Genomic DNA, 26,247 nt, shown 5'->3' with positions numbered 1-26,247 from the left:
TGGTCTTCTCATTTTTGCAAAGGTTTGTGGGTGATGTGGGGGTGTTTTACAGTGCCGCCAGTGGGTATGTCGGTGTGTGTAATTGTGTCAGGCTAGGTTTTTTTGTTCTGGACAATGTTGTCTTGTTTTGTATTTGGATGGCCATTCCCCCCTTGGCGGTGTGCACCGCCAATGGTTTACCGCTGTTGAATGTCCTCAGTGGTGATTCGTGTGTCATTATTTAGAGGGTGTTGTTTTGGTGGCGTAACAGTAGGAGTGGCATTCGTTGGGTCTGGCGGATTTGTGGTTGTTTCTTGTTTCTGTTGGTTTTGTGTGTATGTGAATAATCTGGCAGACAAATGTTCGACTCCTCGGCGGTATGTTGGCAGCAGTCAAGGAGGAGGGATTCAGTATTTACCGCCAATGTCATAATGAGGGTCTAAATCTGTTCAGTAGGTTTAGAGAAATGTAGGGAAACTCAAATTTGTACATCTCTGGGCGCAAAGTATTCGCGAACAAAGATGAGCTCTTACAGTGAAATGCACAGCTCTAATTGCTGCCAACACTTCAAACCAGGAAGTGTTGGCAGCCATCGTAAAAGTAAAAAAATAAAAAAAGAAGCCAGGGTCCAGGGTAGGGACAATATGACCCCTTAGCTATGGCGGGGACCTAGGAGCAAAAAAGCATTTTTCAAATTATTTTTTTGCCCCAAAATCATGATATTCGTGAATTTGTGGCAAAAAACTTTAAAAACCAAGCACGGGCTCCCACACTTATTTCTGATAGGCCCCCAGATGTTGCCAGGTCCCAAAAGCATTAATAATTTTGACTGTGAGGGGGCCTCCTGACCCCCCACAGCCCTGGGGACCACCACCTCCTGGGGTGCTTTTTTACAACATATGTGGCGGGGCCCACACCCCTGGGACTCTGGGGACCACTCATTCCCTGGGTCAAATTGGGGGACTCCTGACGGCCTCCATCACAACCCCAGGGACCGCCACCTCCCCAGGTCTTTAATTATAATACATACGGGGGAGCCACGTCTCCCTCGAGTCCTGGGGACCACCACCTCCCCGGGGCACTTTCTAAATTTGTTGTGGGAGGGCCAGCACCTCCACGGGGCCATGCACAGTTGTCTCATCAATTATTTTATTACAAATGTTGCTGTGATAATATGAAAGATGGGACACAAGATATCATCAATGATACAATATGTGGAGAAATTAGCTGTGCATGGCAAAAGCATAAGTTATATTTACCTTAGGGCACAAGTTATAGTTACTTCAAAGAACTCTAACTATAACTGCAGAATTTCTATGGTTTTGAACAAACAAATTCAGAGCTTATTCAGTGAGAGCATATATTAGATATATCAGTATATATATGTGTGTGTGTCCATATATAAATGGATTTTTTGGTTTGCTAATCATTTTGGTGTCATTTGACAAATCTTCACAAAACTTTCAGAAACAAATCTCATTCGCATCAACTCCTTCCTGAAAAGCTTTGGTGTGATAAAGCGAGAGGCAAAAAGAAGGTGGTCCCAAATGTGTTATCACCGTTCAATCAATAGGAAAATCGAACAGCAATAACTCAAAAACTGCTGAACAGAATTACACCAAATTTGGCAGAAAGCTAGATCCTTGACCAGAAAGTGTGCTTTTTCTTCTTTGGTGTAAAACCGTTTAGTAGTTTTTGAGAAATTAAGATTGAAAAAATTGTATATTTCACACCAAGGAGGATCTGAGGATCTGACAGATCATAAGGAATGATTTGATTGGCAGCCAACACATCAGCAAAGATGTTGCAGCAGCCATTTTAGGACTAGGAGACTCAATCCCCTGGCCAGTCAAAAAGTTAAAAAAGACAATTAGAGTGTAGGATAGAGATACCCTGCCCCCATCAGGCTTGTTAGGGTGGTCCCAGAGGGAATATTTCTTTTTTATTGGTGCTGTTGATCCATGGTGAAAAAAGCAGCTTCCTGCCTTTTAAAAAAAAATCCCTCCTGGGTAAGCCAAGGCCTAGTGGGTCGCAGTTGTTTTTTTCCTAGAGATGCATGACTGTGAACCACTCCTCTAGCCATTATCAGACCAGAATAACTATATCCCCCTGGGACTCCTACACTATTTGCAGGTGGGTTTATGCGGCACACTCCCAGAGCCTTGTTTAGGATCCAGGACCCATTCTGAAGTCCATTTTACTTTTTAGTGGAAAGGGTGCTCAGCTCTCTTCCTTGAGTGTTTTTTTCAGGCCCCAGGGTCCTCAGGGCAACTTTATTTCCTATGGAGATGGGGGTTCACTGTCTCTCTCCCTGAACTTTATTTCAGAAACCAGAGACCCCATCCCCTGGGGCCTCTTTACTTTTTGTGGCACCCTCGCTGTGCACTGCTAATTACCTCGTTTATCACATCACTCATGACATGCTCTATGACATCAGGGATAATATCACTGCAGCATCTGAACTGATATTAGTGATTAGTAAGTTGTGCATGACAGGGGCACAAGTTATAGTAACTTTAGAGCACCCTTTATAGTTGCTTGCCATAACTATAGCTGGCAAATTTCAATGATTTTGTTAATTTAAAATGATGTCTTTAGCTGGCAGAGGTATATATCCCTGTCCAAATAGGGACCACAATTCTAGTCAGGGTAAGTCACAACACAATCCAAATTATCCTCTGCTCACCCTGGGCCAGTTTAGCACAGAGCAGGCAGGCTTAACTTAGAAAGCAATGTGTAAGTTTTTGTGCAATAACTCATACAATAACACAGTGAAAACACCACAAAAAATCATCACACAGGTGTAGAAAATTAGATAATATTTATCTGGATAAAATAAGGTCAAAATGACAAAGATCCAGTGTACACAAGAAGAGTTATGAATTTTTCAAGATTAAATCCCACTTAAGTGCTTAGAAACACAATGGGGGTCATTCTGACCCCCGCGGGCGGCGGGAGCTGCCCGTCTGGAGGGAGCCGCCATATGGCCGCTCCGCTGTCGAAAGACCGCGGAGGCCATTCTGGCTTTCCCGCTGGGCTGGCGGGCGACCTCCAGAAGGCCGCCCGCCAGCCCAGCGGGAAACCCCTCCCCACGAGGAAGCCGGCTCCGAATGGAGCCGGCGGAGTGGGTATGTGCGACGGGTGCAGTGGCACCCGTCGCGTATTTCAGTGTCTGCAAAGCAGACACTGAAATACAAAGTGGGGCCCTCTTACGGGGCCCCACAACACCCCATACCGCCATCCTGTTCCTGGCGGGCAACCCGCCAGGAACAGGATGGCGGTATGGGGTGTCAGAGGATTCTGCAGGACAGCGGAAAACCGGCGGGAGACCGCCGGTTTTCCTGTTCTGACCGCAGCAGAATGTCCTGAGGAGCACCGCCAGCCTGTTGGCGGTGCTCCCGCATCCCCGGCCCCAGCGGTCCTTGACCGCCGGGGTCGGAATGACCCCCAATATCTCCAACTGCGGCTATCACAGCGTCATTGACGGAGTAGTTCTCAATAGTCCGATGCCACAGACACTGGTCACAAAGCTGCACATACCCCAGGCTTAGTACCTTTGAAAACGAAGAAACAAAGACATCACTCAGAGTTGTGGAGGTGATGTGTCACTGGAGCCGGTGGGTATCAGTCTCTTACGGCGAACCAGGGAGGTGAGGCATTAGTTTCATACTGCGAGGAAGGGGAGATGAGGCATCAGCTCTGTCCGGTTGCAGGGGAAGCTGGTGCAGTGTCGGTGGTGAGGCATAGGTTCCTTGTGACCCGGCGGGGTTGATGAAGCCAGTTGCGATCACACTGTGTGACTCTGGCTGCATTGCGGCAACGTCAGACTTGCATTGCAGATCACAATTCTTTTGTGCAGTGACGACCACAGAGCAGGCAGTGATGAGGCGTCCGGCAGCGGCGTTGGTGCTGGAGTCACTGAAGTTGCAACTGGAGTCGCTGAAGCCGGTGAACTAGCTAGCAGCTAGTATGTGAAGTCTTTGTTGGCCCTGAGACTTCAGAACTGGAGGCCAGCTCAATCCAAGTCCTTGGAGAGCACTTTTGGGGAAGTCAGAGTCCTTCTAGCAAAGCCAGAGGCCAGCAGCAGGGCAACACACAGGGCAGCAGTCCTTTTCAGCAAAGCAGTCCAGATGAGTCCTTTGGGCAGCCAGGCAGTTCCTCTGACAGAGTTCAGGTGTAGATCCAGAAGAGTCGTCTTTAATGAGATCAAGGCCTCCACCCTTCCTGCCCAGGGAGACCCATTCAGTATGCAGATGAATACAGATGTGACTGAGTGTCCTGTGATTATGGCTGTCTGGATGGAATGCCCAAGGGGAGGTGTCAACCATCACAGACCAGACATGGATTGGAGACAGGCTGCAAGACACAGATGGCATTAAGTGCAGAGAAATTTCTATTTTCTAAAAGTGGCATTTCTAAAATAGTAACATTAAATTCAACTTCATCAGTAATCAGGATCTTCTATGACCATTCTGGCCATACTAAACATGACAGGGCCACTCCTTCCAGATGAGAATCTACCACTTAAAAGTATATAAGGCCAGCTCTAATGCTAGTCTATCAGGAGAGGAGGAGTGGAAAACACATTTGTGAGTTTTTCACTAACAGGACATGTAAAACACATAAGTACATGTCCTGCCTTTTACTTACATAGCACCCTGCCCTATGGGTTACCTAGGACCTACCTTAGGGGTGACTTATATGTAGCAAAAGGAGAGTTTAAGGATTGGCAAGAAGTTTGAAATGCCTAGTCTAAGCCGCAGAGAAACACGTTCCTTGCAATGGCAGGCCTTAGACATGGTTAAGGGGCTACTTATGTGGGTGACACAATCAGTGCTGCAGGCCAACTAGTAGCATTTAATTTACAGACCTTGGGCACATGTAGTGCACTTTACTAGGGACTTACAGTTAAATTAAATGTGCCAATTGAGTAGGAACCAATGTTACCATGTTTAGAGGAGAGAGCATAGGTACTTTAGCACTGGTCAGCAGTGGTAAATGTTCAGAGTCCTAAAGCCAGAAAAAACATAGTCAGAAAAATGAAGAGAGGGAGGCAAAACGTTGTTGGGATGACCACGCTAAAGCTATCATGTATAACAGTATGTTTTAACTGAGATTTTCAACTAACTATAATGTCACACTAACCTTAGCTTTTTTTCAGTGAATTTCTATGTTTTTTTTAAATGTAAAGTACAATTTCCTTCACCATGCACAGAATGGGATTTGGCGCAGGGTCTCTGGCTAGGCCCTATGCCCAGCCACCTGTGGGTGCCCAACACACCACTAGCAACCACCCCTGGTCTGGCCTGCAGCCAGGCCCCAGACCAACGCCTCCACAGGCACCCACTCCTCTCTATGTACAACCTTCCTCTGTGTGCAGGATGGGGTTGGACACAGGGCCTAGAAGCAGGCCTGGTCCTGCACCCAATTTTATGATGAATGTACAAATGACTAGGGGCCTGATTTAGATCTTGATAAGAGTTCTGACATCCGTCTGTGACGGCATTTCCAAGTACTCCGTCGAGCTGACAGAGTTCTGACTGCTGTACTTAGATGTGTGGCAGCTGAACCTCTGTCCGTGTCAACAGGGTAGAGCCCACCGCTTAAGTGGTCTACCGTTGCTCACACAGCCGTCTCCCATGCTGGCTAACAGTACTCCGTACAGGTTTAAAACCCCATCCATTATACAATGAAGGTACACTGCTTGTATGTCTTTTTCACCTTTTAACATATTTCACATATTTCACAATTTTTATAAATGTGTGCATCTTCATTGCCTATATTTGGCTAGGAAGATTTAACTTACAATTGTCCAAGTGTTGGAAATGTCACATTGAAAGGATTACAACTACCTTGATGCCTTGTTTTTGTACATGGAAAAAATGCTTGCAATGTGATGTTGGTCATTCTCTCTTTTCTTCCAAATATGCACAGATGTCAAAATATCAGGCATTTCTCAAACCACATATTATGCAATGAATAAAGGGTGTAATGTTGTATGTCGTCCCTTTCTTGTCATTTCATTGAAATTATATAATTGGTTTTACAACTCAAAGTATGTTGACTTAAAGAATTTATATCATGTCATGATATATGCAGAATATAAGTAGTAATGATGAGAACTTGAAGTTGGTGGTAACTCAGATTGTTTTGCGACCACATTCACAGTCTTAAAACAATGTACATACCACTGCGACTCGCTTTTTGAATGGGATGCCCTTGGCACGCCCCTTCCAAATAACGATTAGCAAACCTATTATGTGATTCGGTAAATAGATTCCTGAATCGCAAAATAGGGTTTCTACGTACCCAAATGCTTTTTTCTTATCGCAAAGGGCCCAATTCTGTAAATCGGACCATTTGTGACATGAAAATAGCTATGTACATTTGGACCCAAATGTGTAAGTCGACCCATGGCATACTCATCTCCCTTCACATTTGCAAAATCCTCATTTTGTGTTGTATATGAAGCTGTTGATGTGCGTCATCATTGACAAAAGGACCTCTTGTAACGCACCTCTGAGAGTTGATTGTGACATACAACCAGGTACTGCCACAGTGTATTGGAAGGGTCATGTGGCCATAAAATGGAGTACTGCCATGATTTTCACTATTGGTGTTATTGATGCGGGATTCCTATTGTGAGGCAGAAGATCTGGCTGCAGTTTGCATATTACTTCTGTCTGGAAATGGTCTAAACACTTGAGGCTGTTGTCTTCTACCTCTCCCTGGGTTCATATGTCTGCCTTTAAGACAAAAGAGAAATATCACTTTAACTGGGCAAATGGCACTTTAATATTCAACACACATCTCATGGCTTTGTTGAAGTCCCACATGTTTTTGTGACATATATGTCTACACATTTTTTTAGTGATGCTGTAACTTAGATAAAACATTTTTTTAAATGTCTAATAGTTTCTAAAAATAATGTGTAAATAATCAGTTTTAAATGTATTATTTACAATTCGTTTTTAATTCCGTCAATGGATGCATATAATAAATGGTGTCACTATTGACTTTAAACACAGTAACGCATTACATTACTGTGTGAAATGTTTCAAAAAACTGTAATTTGCACATTTTGCATTGGTAAACAAACTAGCCACCATTTTGAGTGGTGCTTACACACTTACTATTTAAAAATACACTGGTTCACATCCTAAAGTGGAGGCCACCTGACCTTGCTGTCAGGGCATTTGTAATCCGACAGCTGTTGTCAAAAGTGGACAGCATAGTAGGTGTACCACTCCACGATGGACACAGGAATAGGCTGACATGTGTGACAGCAACTCCCGAAAACCAATGGCTGTGTCCGTCTCCGTCAACAATTGCATACATTGTGTATATTTACACAGCATTAGGAAAAAAGCTCACTTGCCTCCTAAAACTGCAGTCAATAGCACCTCTTCCACTTTTACTACTGTTATCAATCTCTGGGAGCCACAATGCCCAACTAAGCAGGTGACAGAGCCCTTAACTTCTCAGCTGAGAACTGGAGGTCCTATCCCTGTACAGTCAGCTGTATGGGAACCCAGAAATGTATTTCTAAGTAACTTGTGTTTTTTTGACTGGGTGGCCTAGTCTTTCAATGGGCCATCCAGCCAGTAGGCCCAGTAGTAATCATCAGAGCTTGAAAGAAATGTTTCTGTGGAATATATTTTTAAAACATCGTTTAGGACAGGGTTGGCATTGTATTAAATTAACAATGTTGGCTATTATGTGTATTTCCTTTTTTTCTACAAAAAGTGTATATGTGGGGTAATATTTCATGCCTTAGGAGGATTTGTGTTGCTGTAATTTTTTTATAGCTCAGATAATTTTTGTGTTTTGCATTGCTAAATTAATGGTAGTGTTTTTTTCAGTATTATCATGCCTCCTTTTCCTGGCCAGTAATATGTGTGAGTATGTTTGTCATCAGCCTCAATTTGTCTTTGTTCTCCATGTCATGTAGCCATGGGCCATTTTGTGTAGTCTGTGTCTATAGGACTGAATATGTTCTTTGTTCTCCATACCTTCTTGCGTGTTGTTGTTGTTTGACGATGTGGCTGGTGGGCATTTTGTGTAGCTAGTCAGTGTGCTTTTACCATATGCTTGCATGTGTTCTTTGTTCCCCATGCATCCTTGCTCACTGTTGTTGCTTGACCACGGGGCTTGTGGCCATTTTCTGCGTCTAGTCAGTGTGCTTTTGCCATAGGCTCACATGTGTTCTTTGTTCCTCATGTTCCCTCTTTTTGTTTGCAGGACCATGTCACTGTCGTCAATTTTGTGCATCCTGACGGTGTGCCTTTGCCATTGGCTTGCCTGTGTTCTTTGTTCTCCATGCCTCCTTGCTCGCTGTTGTTGTTTGACCTTGTGGCTAAAGGCCATTTTTGCATCCAGCCAGTGAGCTTTTTCCATAGGCTTGCATGGATGGATGTAATATCAGTTTAATAATATGCTTGAGGATCATTGTAGTATCAAATCAAATCATTAACATTTATAAAGCGCGCTACTCACCCGTGCGGGTCTCAAGGAGCTAGGGGAAAGGGGGGTTACTGCTGCTCGAATAGCCAGGTTTTTAGGAGTCTCCGGAAAGCGGAGTGGTCCTGGGTGGTCCTGAGGCTGGTGGGGAGGGAGTTCCAGGTCTTGGCCGCCAGGAAGGAGAAAGATCTCCCACCCGCCGTGGAGCGGCGGATGCGAGGGACGGCAGCTAGTGCGAGACCAGAGGAACGGAGGAGGCGGGTGGGGACGTAGAAGCTGAGGCGTCGGTTGAGGTATTCCGGTCCCTTGTTGTGGAGGGCTTTGTGTGCGTGGGTGAGAAGTCGAAAGGTGATCCTTTTGCTGACTGGGAGCCAATGCAGGTGTCTCAGGTGTGCGGAGATGTGGCTGCTGCGGGGTACGTCGAGGATGAGGCGTGCCGATGCGTTTTGAATGCGTTGCAGGCGATTTTGGAGTTTGCCTGTGGTCCCGGCGTAGAGGGTGTTGCCGGTTTTTCTAGTGTCGGCGGGGATCCAGCGGAAGATCTTGCGGAGCATGCGGAGGGTGAGGAAGCAGGCGGAGGACACAGCGTTGACTTGCTTGGTCATGGTGAGAAGAGGGTCCAAGATGAAGCCGAGGTTGCGGGCGTGGTTTGTGGGGGTCGGTGCGGTGCCGAGGGCTGTGGGCCACCAGGAGTCGTCCCAGGCGGACGGGGTGTTGCCGATTATGAGGACTTCCGTTTTTTCAGAGTTCAGCTTTAGGCGGCTGAGCCTCATCCAATCTGCGACATCCTTTATACCCTCTTGTAGGTTGGTCTTGGCGCTGGCGGGGTCCTTGGTGAGGGAGAGTATAAGTTGGGTGTCGTCGGCGTAGGAGGTGATGCAAGGGGGGTCATGTAGACATTGAAGAGTGTCGGGCTGAGCGATGAGCCTTGAGGTACGCCGCAGATGATCTCTGTGGGTTCTGAGCGAAACAGAGGGAGGTAAACTCTTTGGGAACGGTTTGAGAGGAAGGAGGCGATCCAGTCCAGGGCCTGGCCTTGGATCCCGGTGGAGCAGAGGCGGGTGATTAGGGTGCAGTGACAGACGGTGTCGAAGGCAGCCGAGAGGTCGAGGAGAATGAGGGCGACTGTTTCACCGTTGTCCATCAGGGTTCTGATGTCGTCAGTGACTGAGATGAGGGCGGTTTCCGTGCTGTGGTTGGTTCGGAACCCGGTTTGTGAAGGGTCGAGCAGGTTGTTGTTTTCCAGGAAGGTGGTCAGCTGTTTGTTGACGGTCTTCTCTATTACCTTGGCTGGGAAAGGCAGAAGAGAGATGGGGCGGACGGAAGTTTTTCAGGTCGCTCGGGTCAGCCGTAGGTTTCTTTAGTAGGGCGTTGACTTCGGCGTGTTTCCAGCATTCGGGGAAAGTAGCAGAAGAAAAAGAAGAGTTGATGACGGTTTGGAGGTGCGGGGCGATGATGTCGTCGGCTTTGTTAAAGATGAAGTGAGGGCAGGGGTCCGAAGGGGCGCCGGAGTGGATAGAGTTCATGATGGATTTGATTTCTTCAGTGTTGATGTGGGTCCAGTTGTTGAGGGTGATGGCCGGGGATGCGGGTTCGGTGGTGTTATGTTGGGTCTGGTGTCCGAAGCTGTTGTGGAGGTCGCTGATCTTGCGATGGAAGAAAGTGGTGAGGGATTCGCACAAATCCTGTGAGGGCGTGACGGCGTTGGCGTTGGGGTTGCAGAACTCCTTGACGATGCTGAAGAGTTCTTTGCTGTTGTGGCTGTTTTTGTCCAGTCTGTCGGTGAAAAAGGTCTTTTTAGCAGCGCGGATCAGGCGGTGGTGTTCGCGGGTAGCCTTCTTGAGGGCGGTCATGTTGTCAGTGGTGTGGTCCTTGCGCCAGGCCTTCTCAAGGCCGCGACAAGTTTTCTTTGATTCTTTGAGGGTGTCAGAGAACCAGAGAGGTTTTTTGGTGTTGGTCTGTCGATGCGTGCGTTTGAGGGGAGCAAGGTTGTCTGCGCAGTTGGAGATCCAGTTTGTGAGGCTGAGGGCTGCGGCGTTGGGGTCGGTGGTGAGGGTGGGTTGGTTGGTGGCGAGTGCTGAGAAGAGTTGCTCTTCGGGGATCTTGTTCCACTGTCGACGAGGGATGGGTTGAGTGCGGAGGTGGCGGGTCTCGCGTCGGAATGTGAAGTGGACACAGCTGTGGTCGGTCCAGTGTAGAGCGGCGGTGTGGCTGAAGAAGACGTGTTTGCTGGCGGAGAAGATAGGGTCAAGCGTGTGTCCGGTGATGTGGGTGGCGGTGTTCACCAGTTGTTTGAGGCCGAGGTTGTCGAGGTTGTCGAGCAGGGTGGCGGTGTTGGGGTCGTTGTTTTGTTCCAGATGGAAGTTGAGGTCGTCTAGGAGGATGTAGTCCGGTGAGGCGAGGGCGTGCGGGGAGATGAAGTCGGCGATGGCGTCGCTGAAGGGGGCGCGCGGTCGGGGAGGACGGTAGACGAGGGATCCTCTGAGGGTGGTCCTTGGGTGGGTGCGAATCTGAAAATGCAGGTGTTCAGCAGCGAGGGGCGTGTCTTCGGTGGAGGTGGTGACGCTGATGGAGTCTCTGAAGACGATGGTGATACCTCCTCCTACTTGGTTGGTGCGGTCTTTTCTGGAGATCTTGTAGTCTTCGGGGATGGCGGTGGCGATGTCTGGAGCAGAGGAGGCGTTCATCCAGGTCTCCGTGATGAAGGCGACGTCCGGTGCTGTGGAGTCCAGGAGGTCCCAGAGTTCAACGGCGTGCTTGTGGACGGATCGAGCGTTGACCAGGATGCACTTGAGGTGGTTGATGGCGCGTGGGCTTGTGGTCGTGGTGGTTGCGTGGTGGAAGATGCGTTTGCAGGAGTTGCAGGCGAAGGGTCCATGGGTGCGTTTGGGGTGAGCTTGGAAGCAGGTGTTGGAGCGTCCTGGGTTGAGGGCGAGGAGGGTCGTGGGGTTGTAGCGGATCAGCGGGGTTTCGGAGAGCTGGGGACCAGGGGATGTAGCGCTGGGCGTGGGCCAGGCAGTCGCGCAGCGGCCACCATATGAGGTAGGAGGGGGGGAGGGGTCAGCTGGGGGCGAATGGGAGCTGGGGGGGCGGGGCAAGCAGGAGGTCGCGGCGGGAAAGCGCGAGGGAGGGGGGGACAGGTAGAGTGAGAAGAGCTGGGGAGGGGGGTTTAAGGGTGGAGGGGGGAGAGTGTTAGGAGGTTTGGGAGATTAGGAAGAGAGATAGGAGTTGGGTTTTGAAGATAGGGGAGGGGGGTTGTAGAGGTGGGTGAGGGTGAGAGGTAGAGTGAGAGGATAGGAAGAATAGGTAATAGAGGGGGTGGCGGGAAGGGGGGAGAGATAGAGAAATAGATAGAGAAAATGGATAGATAGAGAAATCGATAGATAGAGAAATAGATAGATAGAGAGATAGGTGGATAGGAGGAGGTGGGGAGTGAGGGAGTTAGATAGTGAGATAGAGAGATAGAGAGATAAGTGGATAGGAGGAGAGAGGGAGGTAGATAGCGAATGGGTAAGATAGGGGTGATAGAGAGGGGGAGGCGAGTGAGGGAGGGGGATGAGGCAGGAGGGCAGGTGCGGGGAGAAGAAGACGGAGGGGGCAGAGGAGCCGAAGACAGAAGATAGAAGACAGAAGAACAGAAGACAGAAGAACAGAAGAACAGAAGAACAGAAGAACAGAAGAACAGGAGAACCGAAGAACAGGAGTCCAGAAGGACTCAGAAGAGCAGCAGTTCACAGAAGAGCAGAAGATCACAGATGAAGATACGAAGAACAGAAGGCAGAAGACAGGCAGAAGACCTCAGAAGAAGATGAAGAAGAAGAGAGGCGACAGGAGAGACAGAGAAGCACACAGAAGAAGAGAGAAGACGGGGAGAAGAAGAGTACAGAAGAAGATTACAGGCGAGGAGCGAGGAGGAAGAACAGAGAAGAAGAAAAGAAGAAAAGAAGCAGGAGCAGGAGAGAGGGTGAGTAGCGCGGGGCAGGGCGAGGGGTTGGGAGGTGGGGGGTACTTACTGTGAGGTGGGTCTCAGGAACTCAGGAACCTGGAGGAGCTGGAGGAGCTGCAGCGGTAGGGGGAGCGACCTACCCTTGGGTCAAGGGTCGCTACCACTGTCGCACAGCGGCCGCCATATGAGGTAGGAGGGGGGGAGGGGTCAGCTGGGGGCGAATGGGAGCTGGGGGGGCGGGGCGAGCAGGAGGTCGCGGCGGGAAAGCGCGAGGGAGGGGGGGACAGGTAGAGTGAGAAGAGCTGGGGGAGGGGGGTTTAAGGGTGGAGGGGGGAGAGTGTTAGGAGGTTTGGGAGATTAGGAAGAGAGATAGGAGTTGGGTTTTGAAGATAGGGGAGGGGGGGTTGTAGAGGTGGGTGAGGGTGAGAGGTAGAGTGAGAGGATAGGAAGAATAGGTAATAGAGGGGGTGGCGGGAAGGGGGGAAGATAGATAAATAGATAGAGAAAATGGATAGATAGAGAAATCGATAGATAGAGAAATAGATAGATAGAGAGATAGGTGGATAGGAGGAGGTGGGGAGTGAGGGAGTTAGATAGTGAGATAGAGAGATAGGTGGATAGGAGGAGAGAGGGAGGTAGATAGCGAATGGGTAAGATAGGGGTGATAGAGAGGGGGAGGCGAGTGAGGGAGGGGGATGAGGCAGGAGCAGGAGGGCAGGTGCGGGGAGAAGAAGACGGAGGGGGCAGAGGAGCCGAAGACAGAAGATAGAAGACAGAAGAACAGAAGACAGAAGCACAGAAGAACAGAAGAACAGAAGAACAGAAGAACAGGAGAACCGAAGAACAGGAGAACCGAAGAACAGGAGTCCAGAAGAACTCAGAAGAGCGGAAGTTCACAGAAGAGAAGAAGATCACAGATGAAGATACGAAGAACAGAAGGCAGAAGACAGGCCGAAGACCTCAGAAGAAGATGAAGAAGAAGAGAGGCGACAGGAGAGGCAGAGAAGCACACAGAAGAAGAGAGAAGACGGGGAGAAGAAGAGTACAGAAGAAGATTACAGGCGAGGAGCAAGGAGGAAGAACAGAGAAGAAGAAAAGAAGAAAAGAAGCAGGAGAGAGGGTGAGTAGCGCGGGGCAGGGCGAGGGGTTGGGAGGTGGGGGGTACTTACTGTGAGGTGGGTCTCAGGAACTCAGGAACCTGGAGGAGCTGGAGGAGCTGCAGCGGCAGGGGGAGCGACCTACCCTTGGTTCAAGTATATGTATATTAGGAATCTAATTATAATGACCAGTGTTTTTACTACACGCATATTTTTGCATTTTTCATTTGTACCTCCTTGCCTCACAATATGTTTCTCAAATTCCCATACAAACATCAGCAATTATTGATCGATTTTAGTTTTATTTTAATTTTTTATTTTATTTTTATTTTAATGTTAAATTTTTATTTTTCATATTTTAATTGAATTGTTAACATTTGTATCTTAGATTTTTTTTATATTAATTTATTTATTTTTGCTTTTTTTTGCAGTTTGCCTCGATCCATCCATCCACCATAGGTGCACAGGCGCACAATAGCATTAATTTGTTTTAGATATAATTCAATTTCCTCCTGAAAACCCAGCCTGCTTACGCTAGGTGTAGTAGAGACACATCAGCATCATTCAGTTTTTTTCAATGATTATTCCATTTCCACTTGGACCACTTTGCCTGCCATAGGCACACACTAAACCTTCATTTTTTAAGGATTATTCCATTTACCTCCCTGACTGCAACAGGTGTCCCATTTAGATAAGGTGCACATAAAGCAAAGAGATATCTCTGTATGTTGTGTTATTCTGATTGGAAATTAAATTCTATGGTATGAGGGTGTGGTTTGATTTTAAATGGTTGGATAAATTGTTATTTATTACCTAAGTAACCAACCACACTAATTCTGTACTACTATAAACTGCTATAATGTCATGTTTCTCTAAATGTTTTTCTTGCTTGTTTGCTTTTAGGTTCACAAGAGATGAAGAGACATCACCCGCAGTACTGCCAAACAGAAGTCCTGTACAGTAACGTCAGTCCTCCCATCTCTTCTGGTTGTGCACCTTAGTGCCACTGCCAACTGAGAGCTTTAAGATGGCCCCAAAGAAAATTGCTCCCAAGAAAGTGGTCAGTAAGAGAAGCAGCTTTTTACCATTGGCTTGATGACCACAACCTTTTTCGGAAGATATGTGCCTGCCGCACTGGCCTCCAGGGAGGTACCTGGGAGCAGCACTCCTGCATCCACATCACCACCCACTTCTAAGCCTAAGGCCATATCTGTCAGTGAGGCAGCCACTTCAATCACGGTGACACTGACGAGCAGTGATGTTGAATTACATTTGTCCATTTTGTAAAGTAGTACCCAGTCTTTTCAGGAAACATAGCAAAGTGGACAGCAGCCACAGCCAGCAATAGTAGATCTTCCTGAAGTTAGAGCAGGACAGGAGGTTGAACTTCCTGCCAAGCAAGAACGTCCTCTTTTAGAATAATTGACTCCCAGATCTCCAAGAGGAAGGGTACTCAACCAACTTCTCCAAGCACTACTTCTGAGGATGATGGTGGGGGCATGGAGTAGACCTTGGCAGAGTCTGGGAGATGCCAGGGGAGGCAAGAGAAAAGAATAGGTCCTGAAAGCCTCAGAGTTATAGAAGGGATGAGGAGGAGGATGACGACAACGAGACAGTCATTGTGGAAGCTGGCACAGAGGAGTCCAACATTACTTCTCTTATTAAACTTGCTCCAAGGGATGTGGCACAGGTAGCACCATCATCTCTCATATTTGTAAAACCCAGGCTAATACCTGCACCAATCCCTACCTCAGTAGAAGTGTGCACTGCAGGCACACCCACTCACATCCAGTTTTTCTTCAGGAATTGGCAGTGGCCCACTAAAAAAGTGAGAACATTGCAACATGCTCCATTTGCCACATGAGGGTTCTTTGAGGGAAGCCTTGTTCACCTTATGGTACTGGAGGCTAAACAGCCCATGTGAAAAAACATCACGCAGTCCTGTGGGAGGAGCACCTTAAAAAAACTGATAATTATTGTTGTGCTGGTGAAAGTGAGGCAAGCCAGGTAGCATCACCTACAAGTCCAATCACAATGGAAGGTCATGAGGAGGAAGAGAGTGACTTCCTCACACAAAGCAGCCTTGTCCCCAGCAGTGCACCGGAATCACCCAACACCAGGGACCTCACAATGGCACAAGAAAGAGTCAGATGGAGACACCACAGCATACAGGGACTGCCCCACAACACACATTGAGTGTACCTTCACCTACTTGTTAAACGGTACCTGTGTCAGTGGCCCTAGAAAAGAAGAAAATGCAGTCTACCATTACAGGCATGTTTAGGCAGGAGCAGCCCTACAACCGCAACCACCGAACGGCACGTTTGGGCAATGGGAAGTTGGCAAAAATGTTACCCCAGGACCACCTCCCTTTTTCTTTTGTAGTATGAGTGAGTTTTTTTTTTATTTATAGTGGCATCTGCCTGAAATGGAAGGTTCGAAGCCAGACCTGTTTTGCCAGAGTTGCTGTTCCAACATTGGATCATGATGTGCTGCAATTGGTTGGACAAGCTTTGCAGCAAAGTGCTGTTCACACTATCCACCTGATGACAGACATGTGGACCAGATGTCAAGCAAATGATTACGTGTGCATCACTGCACACTGGATCTCTTTTTCGGAGGTAAGGCATCATCTTTCTACAAGTGTTTGCGTTGAAGAAAGTTTTAAGCACATTCCGTGTCATGCAACAGTAACCATGTTCTCCATAGAGAAATCAAATACAGCTGCAAACATCTTGAACAATTTTAACTGCCAGGTGTGTGAATGGGTGCGACCTAGAGGTTTCAGTATTGGAGCTGTTCCCCTGGACAATGGCAGTAATATAGTGAAGGCTATATCACTAAATAAAATGATGGATGGAGTGTTGAAACATTTCAAACACTCACTCCCAGTCACAGATCTGAGTTCAATCCATCGCTATTTTGCCTGCCATGTCACCCCAGTTCGGACCCAGCTATATACACAGCAGTCTTGACACTGCAGTCCAGCCTGAACTGCCAAGCCAGGTCCTCCGTGGACAGGATTCGAGCAATACAGTCAAGGCCATGGCAGATGGTGGCTATTTTAGGGTCTTGTGTTTGGCGCGTTGCACCAACCTGGTTGTGCAAGAGTTTCTCAAACAAAGAAGACATTGTCCGCAACATACTGACCACCTGCAGAAGAATTTGCACTCATTTCAGTCATTCTTTTAAAGCCCAGAAGCAGTTGCTGATTATTCTATGTGCTAATAGAGTACTAGTTAAAACCCTGATCCATGAAGTGGTAACAGGTTAAAACTCAACCTATTACATGTTGCAACGTATGCTTGAGCAGTACAGACAGACCAATGACTATGTCATTCAAATGGAGGGGATGCCATTGGGAAAGCTATGACCATGGATGCAGACAAATGGGGCTTAATCTGCTACTCCCTTTTGAGGTTTTCATAGGGGAAGTTAGCAAGGAGGAGAGTAGGATGGGCCAAGCTATCCCATTGTTGTATTTGCTACAAGACCAGCCAAAGAAGGTGTATGAAAGGTTCACAGTCACAGATGTGAACGAAAAGCCAGAAGCGTATGCCTTGATTGAGAGCTTAATCTTTTGCTTGGCTTTTAATGCAATGCCGCAAAATGGCATCATCTTTTCCAAAGAGTACATCTGTGCCACACGACTAAAAATCTGCACTTTTTTATTCTAATTTCTGAAGGGGATGTTTGCAAAATACAAGAGATGGATTGTTGTGAAAGCTGGAGACCTGGAAAAGGAATGGCTGGAATTTGGAGTCCCACTTCGCAGTTCTGGGGTGCCGTCTTCCAACTTCCAGAAAGGACAGTCTTGTCCCATAGCATCCAACACCAGCACCAAGAACAATGGCAATAGCAGCAACAGAAGAATTGGTCCCAACCTCTAAATTAGCTTAGCTTCAAGTGGCAAGTTTTAAGTCCAGTGCAGATTCAAAGGATAAAGAAGTCAAGCAAGTGGCAGCACCAATGACCATTCAGAAGATGTTCCAGGAGTATGTGGATGACCCAAAAGGGGTCTATGTGGAACAAAACCCATTGGTGTATTGGTATGGGAAGATACACCAATAGCCAGAGCTCAGAAGGCTGGCAAAAAAGTATCTGGGTTGTCCTGTAGCCAGTGTGTCTACTGAACATTTGGTCAGTGCTGCTGGTGCAGTTGTTACAGTGAGAAGAACCAGTCTCTTGCCTCAAAATGTGGAGAGATTGACCATGATCAAAATGAACCAACATAAATGTATATGTAAAACCCACTAATTCTCAGTTTTTCTTTCCATTTATTTGTCTGTGATGGATAATCCTTTGGATTAATCCTACAGTTGGAAATCTCCTAGGTGGGAATGGTGCCTTGCTTGTTGTGATGCTGTCTCTGTTACTGCACTATCACTACCATAAATAAGGCTTCTTGAAAAACCCTCCAGTAAGGTGTTGGAAGATTGACAGAGTGAGCAACCACCAGTCATCACTTCATCTATTCAGGTAAGAAAACTATGGGGTGCAGTGAACTACTTTAGTTAGTACTTAACTAACTTCTTCTGCAGATGAGATAAGTAATTGTTTGTCTAGGTTTCTGTAGACAATGTAGGAACTGGCAACATACCCTCCTTACTGGCATACACTTTGAGAAGTAGATTAAAACGATAGGCTGCGTGAAAAGGCATCAGTGCAAAGTTGAATTAAAAGACAAAAAAGTTCTTCAGACATAAACTAGATTAGAAAGATTTTCCCTTTACTAACAGATAAAACTAAACCCACCCTCTGCACACAAAGTAGGTCCACACCTCTCCCACATCTCTCCCCATCAACCAACCAATTTTCCAAACTAAATAAATGTCCAAATGTCCAAAAAGAAAAAAATACCCAGCCCAAATTCTCACTCTCTCCACCCCAAACAAAACTCCACTGCACCAAAATAAAAAAATTAAAAAGGAATAGAAGAGGGCATTCTCGGCGAGGGTCCGCAGGTAATGTATCCTGGCCTCGAGGCATGCCATCCTGTAGCCCAAGTGTGCCATGTCACGCAGCACTCTGAGATGGTGTAGCCAGTCTGAAAGGGTAATGGCAATGGTCGTGCAGGGTTTGGTGATGGGTAACTCCAAGTTGCCTGCAGCACTGGCGTGGTGTGGAGGCTTGAGGTGCAGGTGGTTGGCTGGTAGAAGTGGGCCCCGTAGCAGAGGCATGTGCCTGACTATCCTCGTTCACCAGCCACTGGTACTGTGCCCTGATGGCCTCCAGCCTCTGCCTCCAGAGCTGGGAAGCTACCTCTGGCCGGCTTGGTGGTGGACCAGAAGGAGTAGCTATATCAAGAAAAATAAATAAGAAAGATACATTTGTTAAGAATGTCTGTGCAAACACTAGTTTAAAAACAAAACATGTATAGAGGCACAGTATAAGTACATTGCTGGTCCCCTAGGGCCATTGGAATTTTTGATGTGATTAGGAAAGTCAATGGTCAATGATTTTATGAACACATGCCTCACATAAAAGCACTGACTGGCTGAAAGGAGACAATATAAGATTTTAAAAAGAGGGTTTTTTTAGTTGAAAAGGATTTCCTAAAAAAAGTAAACCACACAGACACTTTGGCCCTCATTACAACCCTGGCGGTCGGTGATAAAGCGGCAGTAATACCGGCAAAAAGCTAGTGGTAAAAAAAATTTAATTATGACCACGGCGGAAACCGCCAACACAGACAGCCACTTCAACACACCGACCGCAATGGCAGTAGCAACAAGCACCGCAGTGGTAACCGCCAACAGCCATGCGGAAGACAATGTACTGCCCACTCTATTATGACACACTTATCCACCACCTTTTCCGGGGAGGTACCAACGACATCAAAAGCACGGCGGAAACAGATCCCAGAAGTCAAAGGACACTCAGAGAACAACCACAATGCCATGGAGCCCGAACTGCAAATCTTCCCCATGCTGGTCTACCTCCTCCTACACCAGGAATACCAACACAGGCGACGACAACCACGGTGAGTACTGCTGCCTAACACACGCGCGTTTCTGGGCCGGTTGTTGCTGCTGGAGGAGGAGGGGCTGCCCTGTAAGCCCGGGAGCCCTTTAAACTTGCTTTGCGCTCCCGATCGCGGGACGCGCGTTTCTGGGCCGGTTGTTGCTGCTGGAGGAGGAGGGGCTGCCCTGTAAGCCCAGAAGCCCTTTAAACATTGCTTTGCGCTCCCGATCGCGGGACGCGCGTTTCTGGGCCGGTTGTTGCTGCTGGAGGAGGAGGGGCTGCCCTGTAAGCCCGGGAGCCCTTTAAACATTGCTTTGCGCTCCCGATCGCGGGACGCGCGCGGGACGTGCCCGGGCGAAGCCCGGGCCAAGGGCGGGCCCGTCCTTGCCCGTCATTGCCAGGAAGAGACAGGGAAGGGCCCCCCCCGATATATTCTCAAAGACTCCAAAGTCTCATGGATTTGGTGTCTCCAGGCACTTGGCCGTGTAGAAGTGTACAGATGGGATGTGTTTAAGACCAAAGGTTGCTACTTTTGGACCTCAAGAGGAAGGACTAGGGGTGTCGCACTGAAAGAGCCATCAACATCGGTGCCTGGAGTCTCCCGTTTGTCAGAACTCCATGGGAACAAGCCCCAGGTCCCACTCTGGCTGACTGACTGCAGGGAGAGCAGCCCCTTCACCGCGGGCGTTTGGCTGCTGGTACGGTAAGTGATTAGTGCGTATCCATATGTTCACTGACAATAGTGTTTGCAGTGCTTTGTTACAAGGAAGGGTGCCAAACTGTAGCTCTTGGGCTCGAGTTTTTCCCATCTTTATTGTACACCACTACTAGTGGGAGTTATTCGGGGCCAATACTCCATAGTGTGTATTTATCCGAGACCTATGATATGGGGAAACGGAAGGCTGCTGATGTACCGGCTCGCCCACTAGGGGCTAAGAAATCTAGGAAACGGCCTGATAAGTCCTTGGTTGGGCGTTGCGCCACAAACTCAATCCAATTTAAAACAATTGATTCTTTGTTTGAAGAGGTTGAGGCATTACTGAGGAGTCCCTCCATTGCTGCTCTCTCCAATCTAGATACCTCTCCCCCCAAGAAGATTCCTGACCTCTTCAAGAAAAAAACATCTATGCCTAGGAAGGAGGTTGAGGTGGATTTGCATCCCCCTCCTAAATGTCAGAACATACTCCCCTCTCCTCCAAACAAGTCTCCGTCATTTTCAGCATCTGTGGAAATAGCACAACGCCTGCATATTGAGAACGTCTTACCCCTTAGTTCTATGTCACCGTCTATTATTGATATTCCTTGCTCCAACAGGTTTTCGGTTCTTTCCCCTAGCAACATAAGTACGGAATGCCCTCAAACTCCAATTGCAGATGAGAACAAAAAGGGGATCCAGGCTTTCGAGGTGGGCAGTACATAAGATTCCCAATTGGTAATGATCTCCCACAAACTGGATGATATTAAGTCATTATTGACAATACTTTTGAATAAAATCTCGGATCATAGAGACCAGAGGGGAGATCCCAAGGGTATTTCGGCCAATGAGGCTGCTCTCAAATACGATCCGGGAATAAGCACCAATGCTCCAAGTTTATCCAATTGTAATGGCAAAATGGCCTCCATCCCTATTTGTTACCGGGAGGGGGGATCAAATGACCGGCTATCTCGCCAGTCCATTAACATTACTAAGGAGCGATCCTTTAAACCTGGTGCTCATAAATATGTTGGGCGGCGGGATTTAGGTATTGCTTGTCCTACAGTTTCGAACAAAGTCCATGGGAGATTTCTTAGAGCAGGCCTCCAGGCAAGTCCCCCTCGAGCTTCCTCCTCTGATTTCGTGAGACCTATACATTTGCTTGATTTGGAAGGATCATTTGGACGAAGGAGGGATGGTAATTGCTTATATCTAACTGGGGTATCTAGGTTGCCACAGGGTAACTTTGAATCCAAGGATTCTCTCACTAATAAAGTAATCTTTTGGATACGTACACAAAGGAACTGTCTTTCTGTCATCCGGGCTGATATACAAGAAGTTTGTAGACATAACCAACAGGGGTCGGATTTTGATTTTATATCTATTCTCTTCTACGACAGTAGTATTGCCAACAACCTCATTTCCTTTGATGTACGTACCAGTTCTTTAAGTTCTGGTAGGAAGTCGGTCCTCAGACTTTGCAGGCATCCTCCTGGAGACATGTTGCACAGGGGCTGCCACTCAACTGGGAATCAGGCAGATAGAGTCGCTATTCTACCAATTATTCATTTAGCTTCTAAGGCTGAGAATCATTCTCCTACACTTTCCGATTTGGATTGACTACCTGCTTCTTATGTAAAAACGTCAACTACAACCAATGGAGAATGTCAGGAAGAACATAAAGGGGGTTTAATGACTGTATCCCAAACAAGATCTCAACTGGTGATTTCACTACCAAAACTTAATGTCATGTCTTGGAACATTGCGGGAATAGAATCAAAGCTAGATGATCCAGAATGGTTGGGCTTTGTCAGCAACTACGATGTTTGCTTATTTCAGGAAACTTGGGCCGTGGAACCATACCATCTAGAGGGTTTCACGTCGTATTTTTCTCCTGCTCAACCGGCCACTAGAGGATTTGGTAGATGTACAGGAGGCCTTGTGATCTCATTGAATAATAGGCTAGATTGCAAACATTCTGTGATTGAATTTAACTCTCGTGATTTGTTGGGTACACAGCTCACATTTTGTCCTGGCTTTAGGTTAACTGTATTAAATGCATATGTGAGGTCTGTTCCACGTACTACTGAATCTGAGATATTTACACATCTGTTAGAGTTTGTAGAGTCTTTAGATCCTTCAGGTTTTTTGATGATTGCAGGTGATTTTAACTGTTCCTTTGTACCTGATGACTCTATTAGTACCCTAACTAGTGAGGAAGATGAACTATGGGGCATCCCTCAAACCAAGGAAATGGTTACATCTCCTGCTTCGTGTGTATCTATGCAGTTGGCTTCACTTTGTTTAAGATATGGTTTGAGAGAATGCAACGGTCGCACTAGATCTGATCTAAATCGTGCTCCTACATTTAAGCGAGGGCTTTCCTTTAGCACTATCGATTACATTCTGGTGGATATCAGGCTTTGGTCAAGTACACTAGATATGGAAATCATTTCTCGCCATGACAGTGATCATAATCCCTTGTGCCTTGTGTTAACTAACCAAGCTTTTTTTAAAACAAGACACGAAGAGATTACTAATGTTCCAATCCCTCGATTGAATCTCAGACAAACCTGTGTTAGCTGGCAAAATGTGGCAGCAAATCCATATCAGATTAGGGATATCTATTTATCATTTCTAAATCTCCTTTCGGTTTTTGGGGAACAAGAGGTTGCTACTATACCTATACTGACAATTCATACAGAATTGGTGGACACCATACGAGGTATTTTTTATAAAGAAACCCGCCTAAAGCGGTCATCAGATTTCATCCCTTCTAATGAGTGGTATAACAAGGATTGCGCTCTAGCAAGATCTAACTTAAAAGAAGCAGTAAAAAACCTCATTCAAAAAGACATTTTGGATGCTAGATCTAAATATGCTAAGGTCCTGAAGCATGCAAAAAAAAGCTGGGAAGACGGAATCTGGCAGAGGTTATTGGTTGCAGTGAAAAATAAGGATGATGGTTCTTTTTGGAGATTACTGGCCTGCAGATCGAAAGGGGGAAATGACTCCATTGGCTCTTATATTCAACCCGATAGATGGGTGACCCATTTTTCTGAAATTTATGCCTATCCTGCATTGCACGACCCTAAGGTTATCAGACATGTTGATGATGTAGTTTCTACAAACAGCACTGTTGAGAGCATTGTTTTTTCTATAGCTGAAACTACTGATGCTATTAATTCTCTGAGGCCAGCTAAAGCTCCTGACCCCGATATGATACCTGGGGATCTGTTTAAATCTGAGCTCACTATATGGGCATGGTATATCAATTTATTGTCCAATGCCATAGCAGCAGGTGGTCCCATTCCTGATTCTTGGCATGGTGCAGAAATAATCCCTGTTTTCAAGAAAGGCGATGTAGGTCTGCCTGCGAACTATCGACCTATTAGCCTTATTGATATTCTTCCAAAGATCTTTGCAAAACAAATCTTGGCCAGACTCACGGAATGGGTTTTGAATAATCAGATATTATCTTCCTTACAGGCTGGATTTCGTTCAAAAACTAATACTATGGACCAAGTCTTTAGGTTGTCACTATTATTCTGGAAGTACATCACTTTAGCCAGACAGAAATTATATGTGGCCTTTGTAGACCTGAGATCTGCTTTTGATCTTGTGCCTAGAGAGAAACTGTGGGGGGTTCTGAGGAAAATTGGTACCCCAGAGAATCTAGTGCACCTAATCCAAAGACTGCACGAGAATACTTACGCTCAAGTAAGATGGGGTAACCAAGGGGAACTCACTGACAGAACAGAGATCAGGAGAGGGGTACGACAGGGTTGCGTTCTTGCTCCGTCTCTTTTCATCTTGTTTATCAACGAGGTAGTGCAAGTTATTAGCAATTGCCAAAATGATGCGCCCTCTCTGAATAATACAAAAATCCCAATTCTGCTATTCACCGATGATTCTCTCTTGATCTCCCGAACACCGATGGGCCTACAGGTCTTAATGGATCGGTTTAGCTCGTTTTGTGACGACTTTGGGCTGGAGCTTAATCATACCAAAACTAAAATCATGACCATGGGACGTGGTCCCTCTAAAGGATATACCATCCTTTATAAAGGGACTCCGTTGAGCAAGGTTTGCTCCATTGATTACCTGGGGGTCAGAATTAGTAAGGACATGCAGTGAGAGGCCCAGATTAATAAAAGCTTAGCCCTTCTGGCACATAGATCTGGGGCAATTTTGCGCTTCCACAAGTCGACCATCGAGAGAGTAGTTACCCCAGCACAAAAAATTTATCGGGCAAAGGCCCAGAGTGCTGTGGCCTATGGGGCAGAAATCTGGGGATACTCAAATGCTGGTAAACTTTCAATAGGTGAAAACAACTTTGTAAGATCACTCTTGGCGTGTCCACGTAATACTCCTTTGTTACCAATGTTTTGGGACCTTGGACTTGCACGTATCTCAGACATTATTGCTCTAAGACCGCTGCTTTTCTGGGTACGTGTTTGGTCTACTCCTGAGCTACTCATATATAAGGAATCCATCCAAGATATCTTAGAGAGACCTAATGTGCTTACTATCCCTTGGTTTAAACACATATCTAAATGGTTTTGCACTCTGGGTCTGAGTAATTACTGGAGCCATCCTCATAATTTAAGGAAAGAGCAGAAGAATCATCTAAAAACAGCTTACTGGGCGTATGTCAGGGGAAATTACTTACTTTACTTGTCTCATGGCAGATTGACTTCTCAATTTCTTGACACTAAGTGGCATCCACGTTTTGAACTGTTTATGGATCTTATTACTGATCCATTAAGCAAGAGTTTGTATATTCAGTTCAGATATGGATGCCTACCCCTTAAATCTTTTGGCAATTGGCGGGATTCTGCTCTGAGTACTGATCTATGCCCGAGTTGTAGTATTTGCCCGGAAACCATTGTGCATTTCATGTTCATATGCCCAGCATATAGGATTGCTCGTCAGAGGTGGCTACGTCCAGTTTGTAAGAATATGGGGATCAGATGCTGTATAGATGCTTTAAGGATAATGATGAGGGACACATCCTGCACCCTGTTCTGTGCAGTTAGCAAGTTCCTTGCGGCTGCATGGCATACACGAATCTGCCAGTTAAAAAATTCTTCTTGATCATTATGAGGTCTATGATTAGAGTATTAGCTTGTTGAATGATATTTTGGCTATCCTGAGGAATAAGGGCTAGGTAGTTATGCACTGTGTGAAGAGGAATTCCTCTTTGATTTTAGTATTTATGTTTTATTCTCTTATGTATTTTTGGAATGCCAGATATCTATGATTTTAAATTGTATCCTTGTATTGTGTGATTTATGCTTTGATGGTTTAAATTAACCGAATAAAGTGATGTGTTGATGATGATAATGCAAGGACAAAAGGAATTGATTAAAGTGATTGTAATAAGATAGAAATCCAGAAAAACGTCCTCTAAATTCAAAACAGTATTTACAGATATACAAATGGAGGGACACTGCCCAGTCCATAATGTCTGTGGGCCACAGGGCCACATCACATAGGCCAAGGCCCACTTGACTCCTGCATCAACACGGAGAGAACACTGCTGGGGCATGAGGGTGAAAATACACAGGAACCTCAGGGGGATGGGGAATGGGGGGCACCTCAGCCGGAAGATGGTACAACGCCACTGGTCCTGGAGGGGGCAACATGCTCTGTCCTTGTCCTGGGAAGTGCAAGGCCACAGTCTCTCTAGTGGGTGGTTTGCCCACTGCTTAGTCCTGGGGAGTGCAAAGCCACAGTCTCTTTAGTGGGTTGTTTGCCCACTGCTTGGTCCTGGGGAGTACAAAGCCACAGTCTCTCTAATGGGTGGTTTGTCCACTGGTTCTGGAGGGGGCATTGTGCCCTGTGTTCTTCATCCTGGCAAGGATGCGGTGAGTGGAGGCCTTCTTCCACTGGTTCTGGAGAGGACCTTGTGCCCTGTGAGCTTCATCCTGGCAAGGATACGGTGAGTGGATGCCTTCTTCCACTGGTTCTGGAGGGGGCATTGTGCCCTGTGTGCTTCATCCTGGCAAGGATGTGGTGAGTGGATGCATTCTTCCACTGGTTCTGGAGGGGGCCTTGTGCCCTGTGTGCTTCATCCTGGCAAGGATGAGGTGAGTGGATGCCTT

The 26,247-nt window shown here is 46.7% G+C and overlaps 1 long non-coding RNA gene across 1 annotated transcript in view; it reads right to left on the bottom strand.

The window, feature by feature from the left end:
• Window positions 1-13,904: 13,904 nt before the first annotated feature.
• Window positions 13,905-26,247, bottom strand: part of LOC138304082 (uncharacterized) — a 54,055-nt gene continuing 41,712 nt past the window's right edge. Inside the window, exon 3 of the long non-coding RNA XR_011205496.1 lies at window positions 13,905-18,779. This is a non-coding gene — a long non-coding RNA (uncharacterized lncRNA). The remainder of the gene's footprint in view (window positions 18,780-26,247) is intronic.

Source organism: Pleurodeles waltl, chromosome 7, assembly GCF_031143425.1.
Source record: "Pleurodeles waltl isolate 20211129_DDA chromosome 7, aPleWal1.hap1.20221129, whole genome shotgun sequence".
Taxonomy (NCBI): domain Eukaryota; kingdom Metazoa; phylum Chordata; class Amphibia; order Caudata; family Salamandridae; genus Pleurodeles; species Pleurodeles waltl.
The sequence above is the reverse complement of the archived record's forward strand: the minus strand, read 5'-3'. Positions and strand labels throughout refer to the sequence as shown.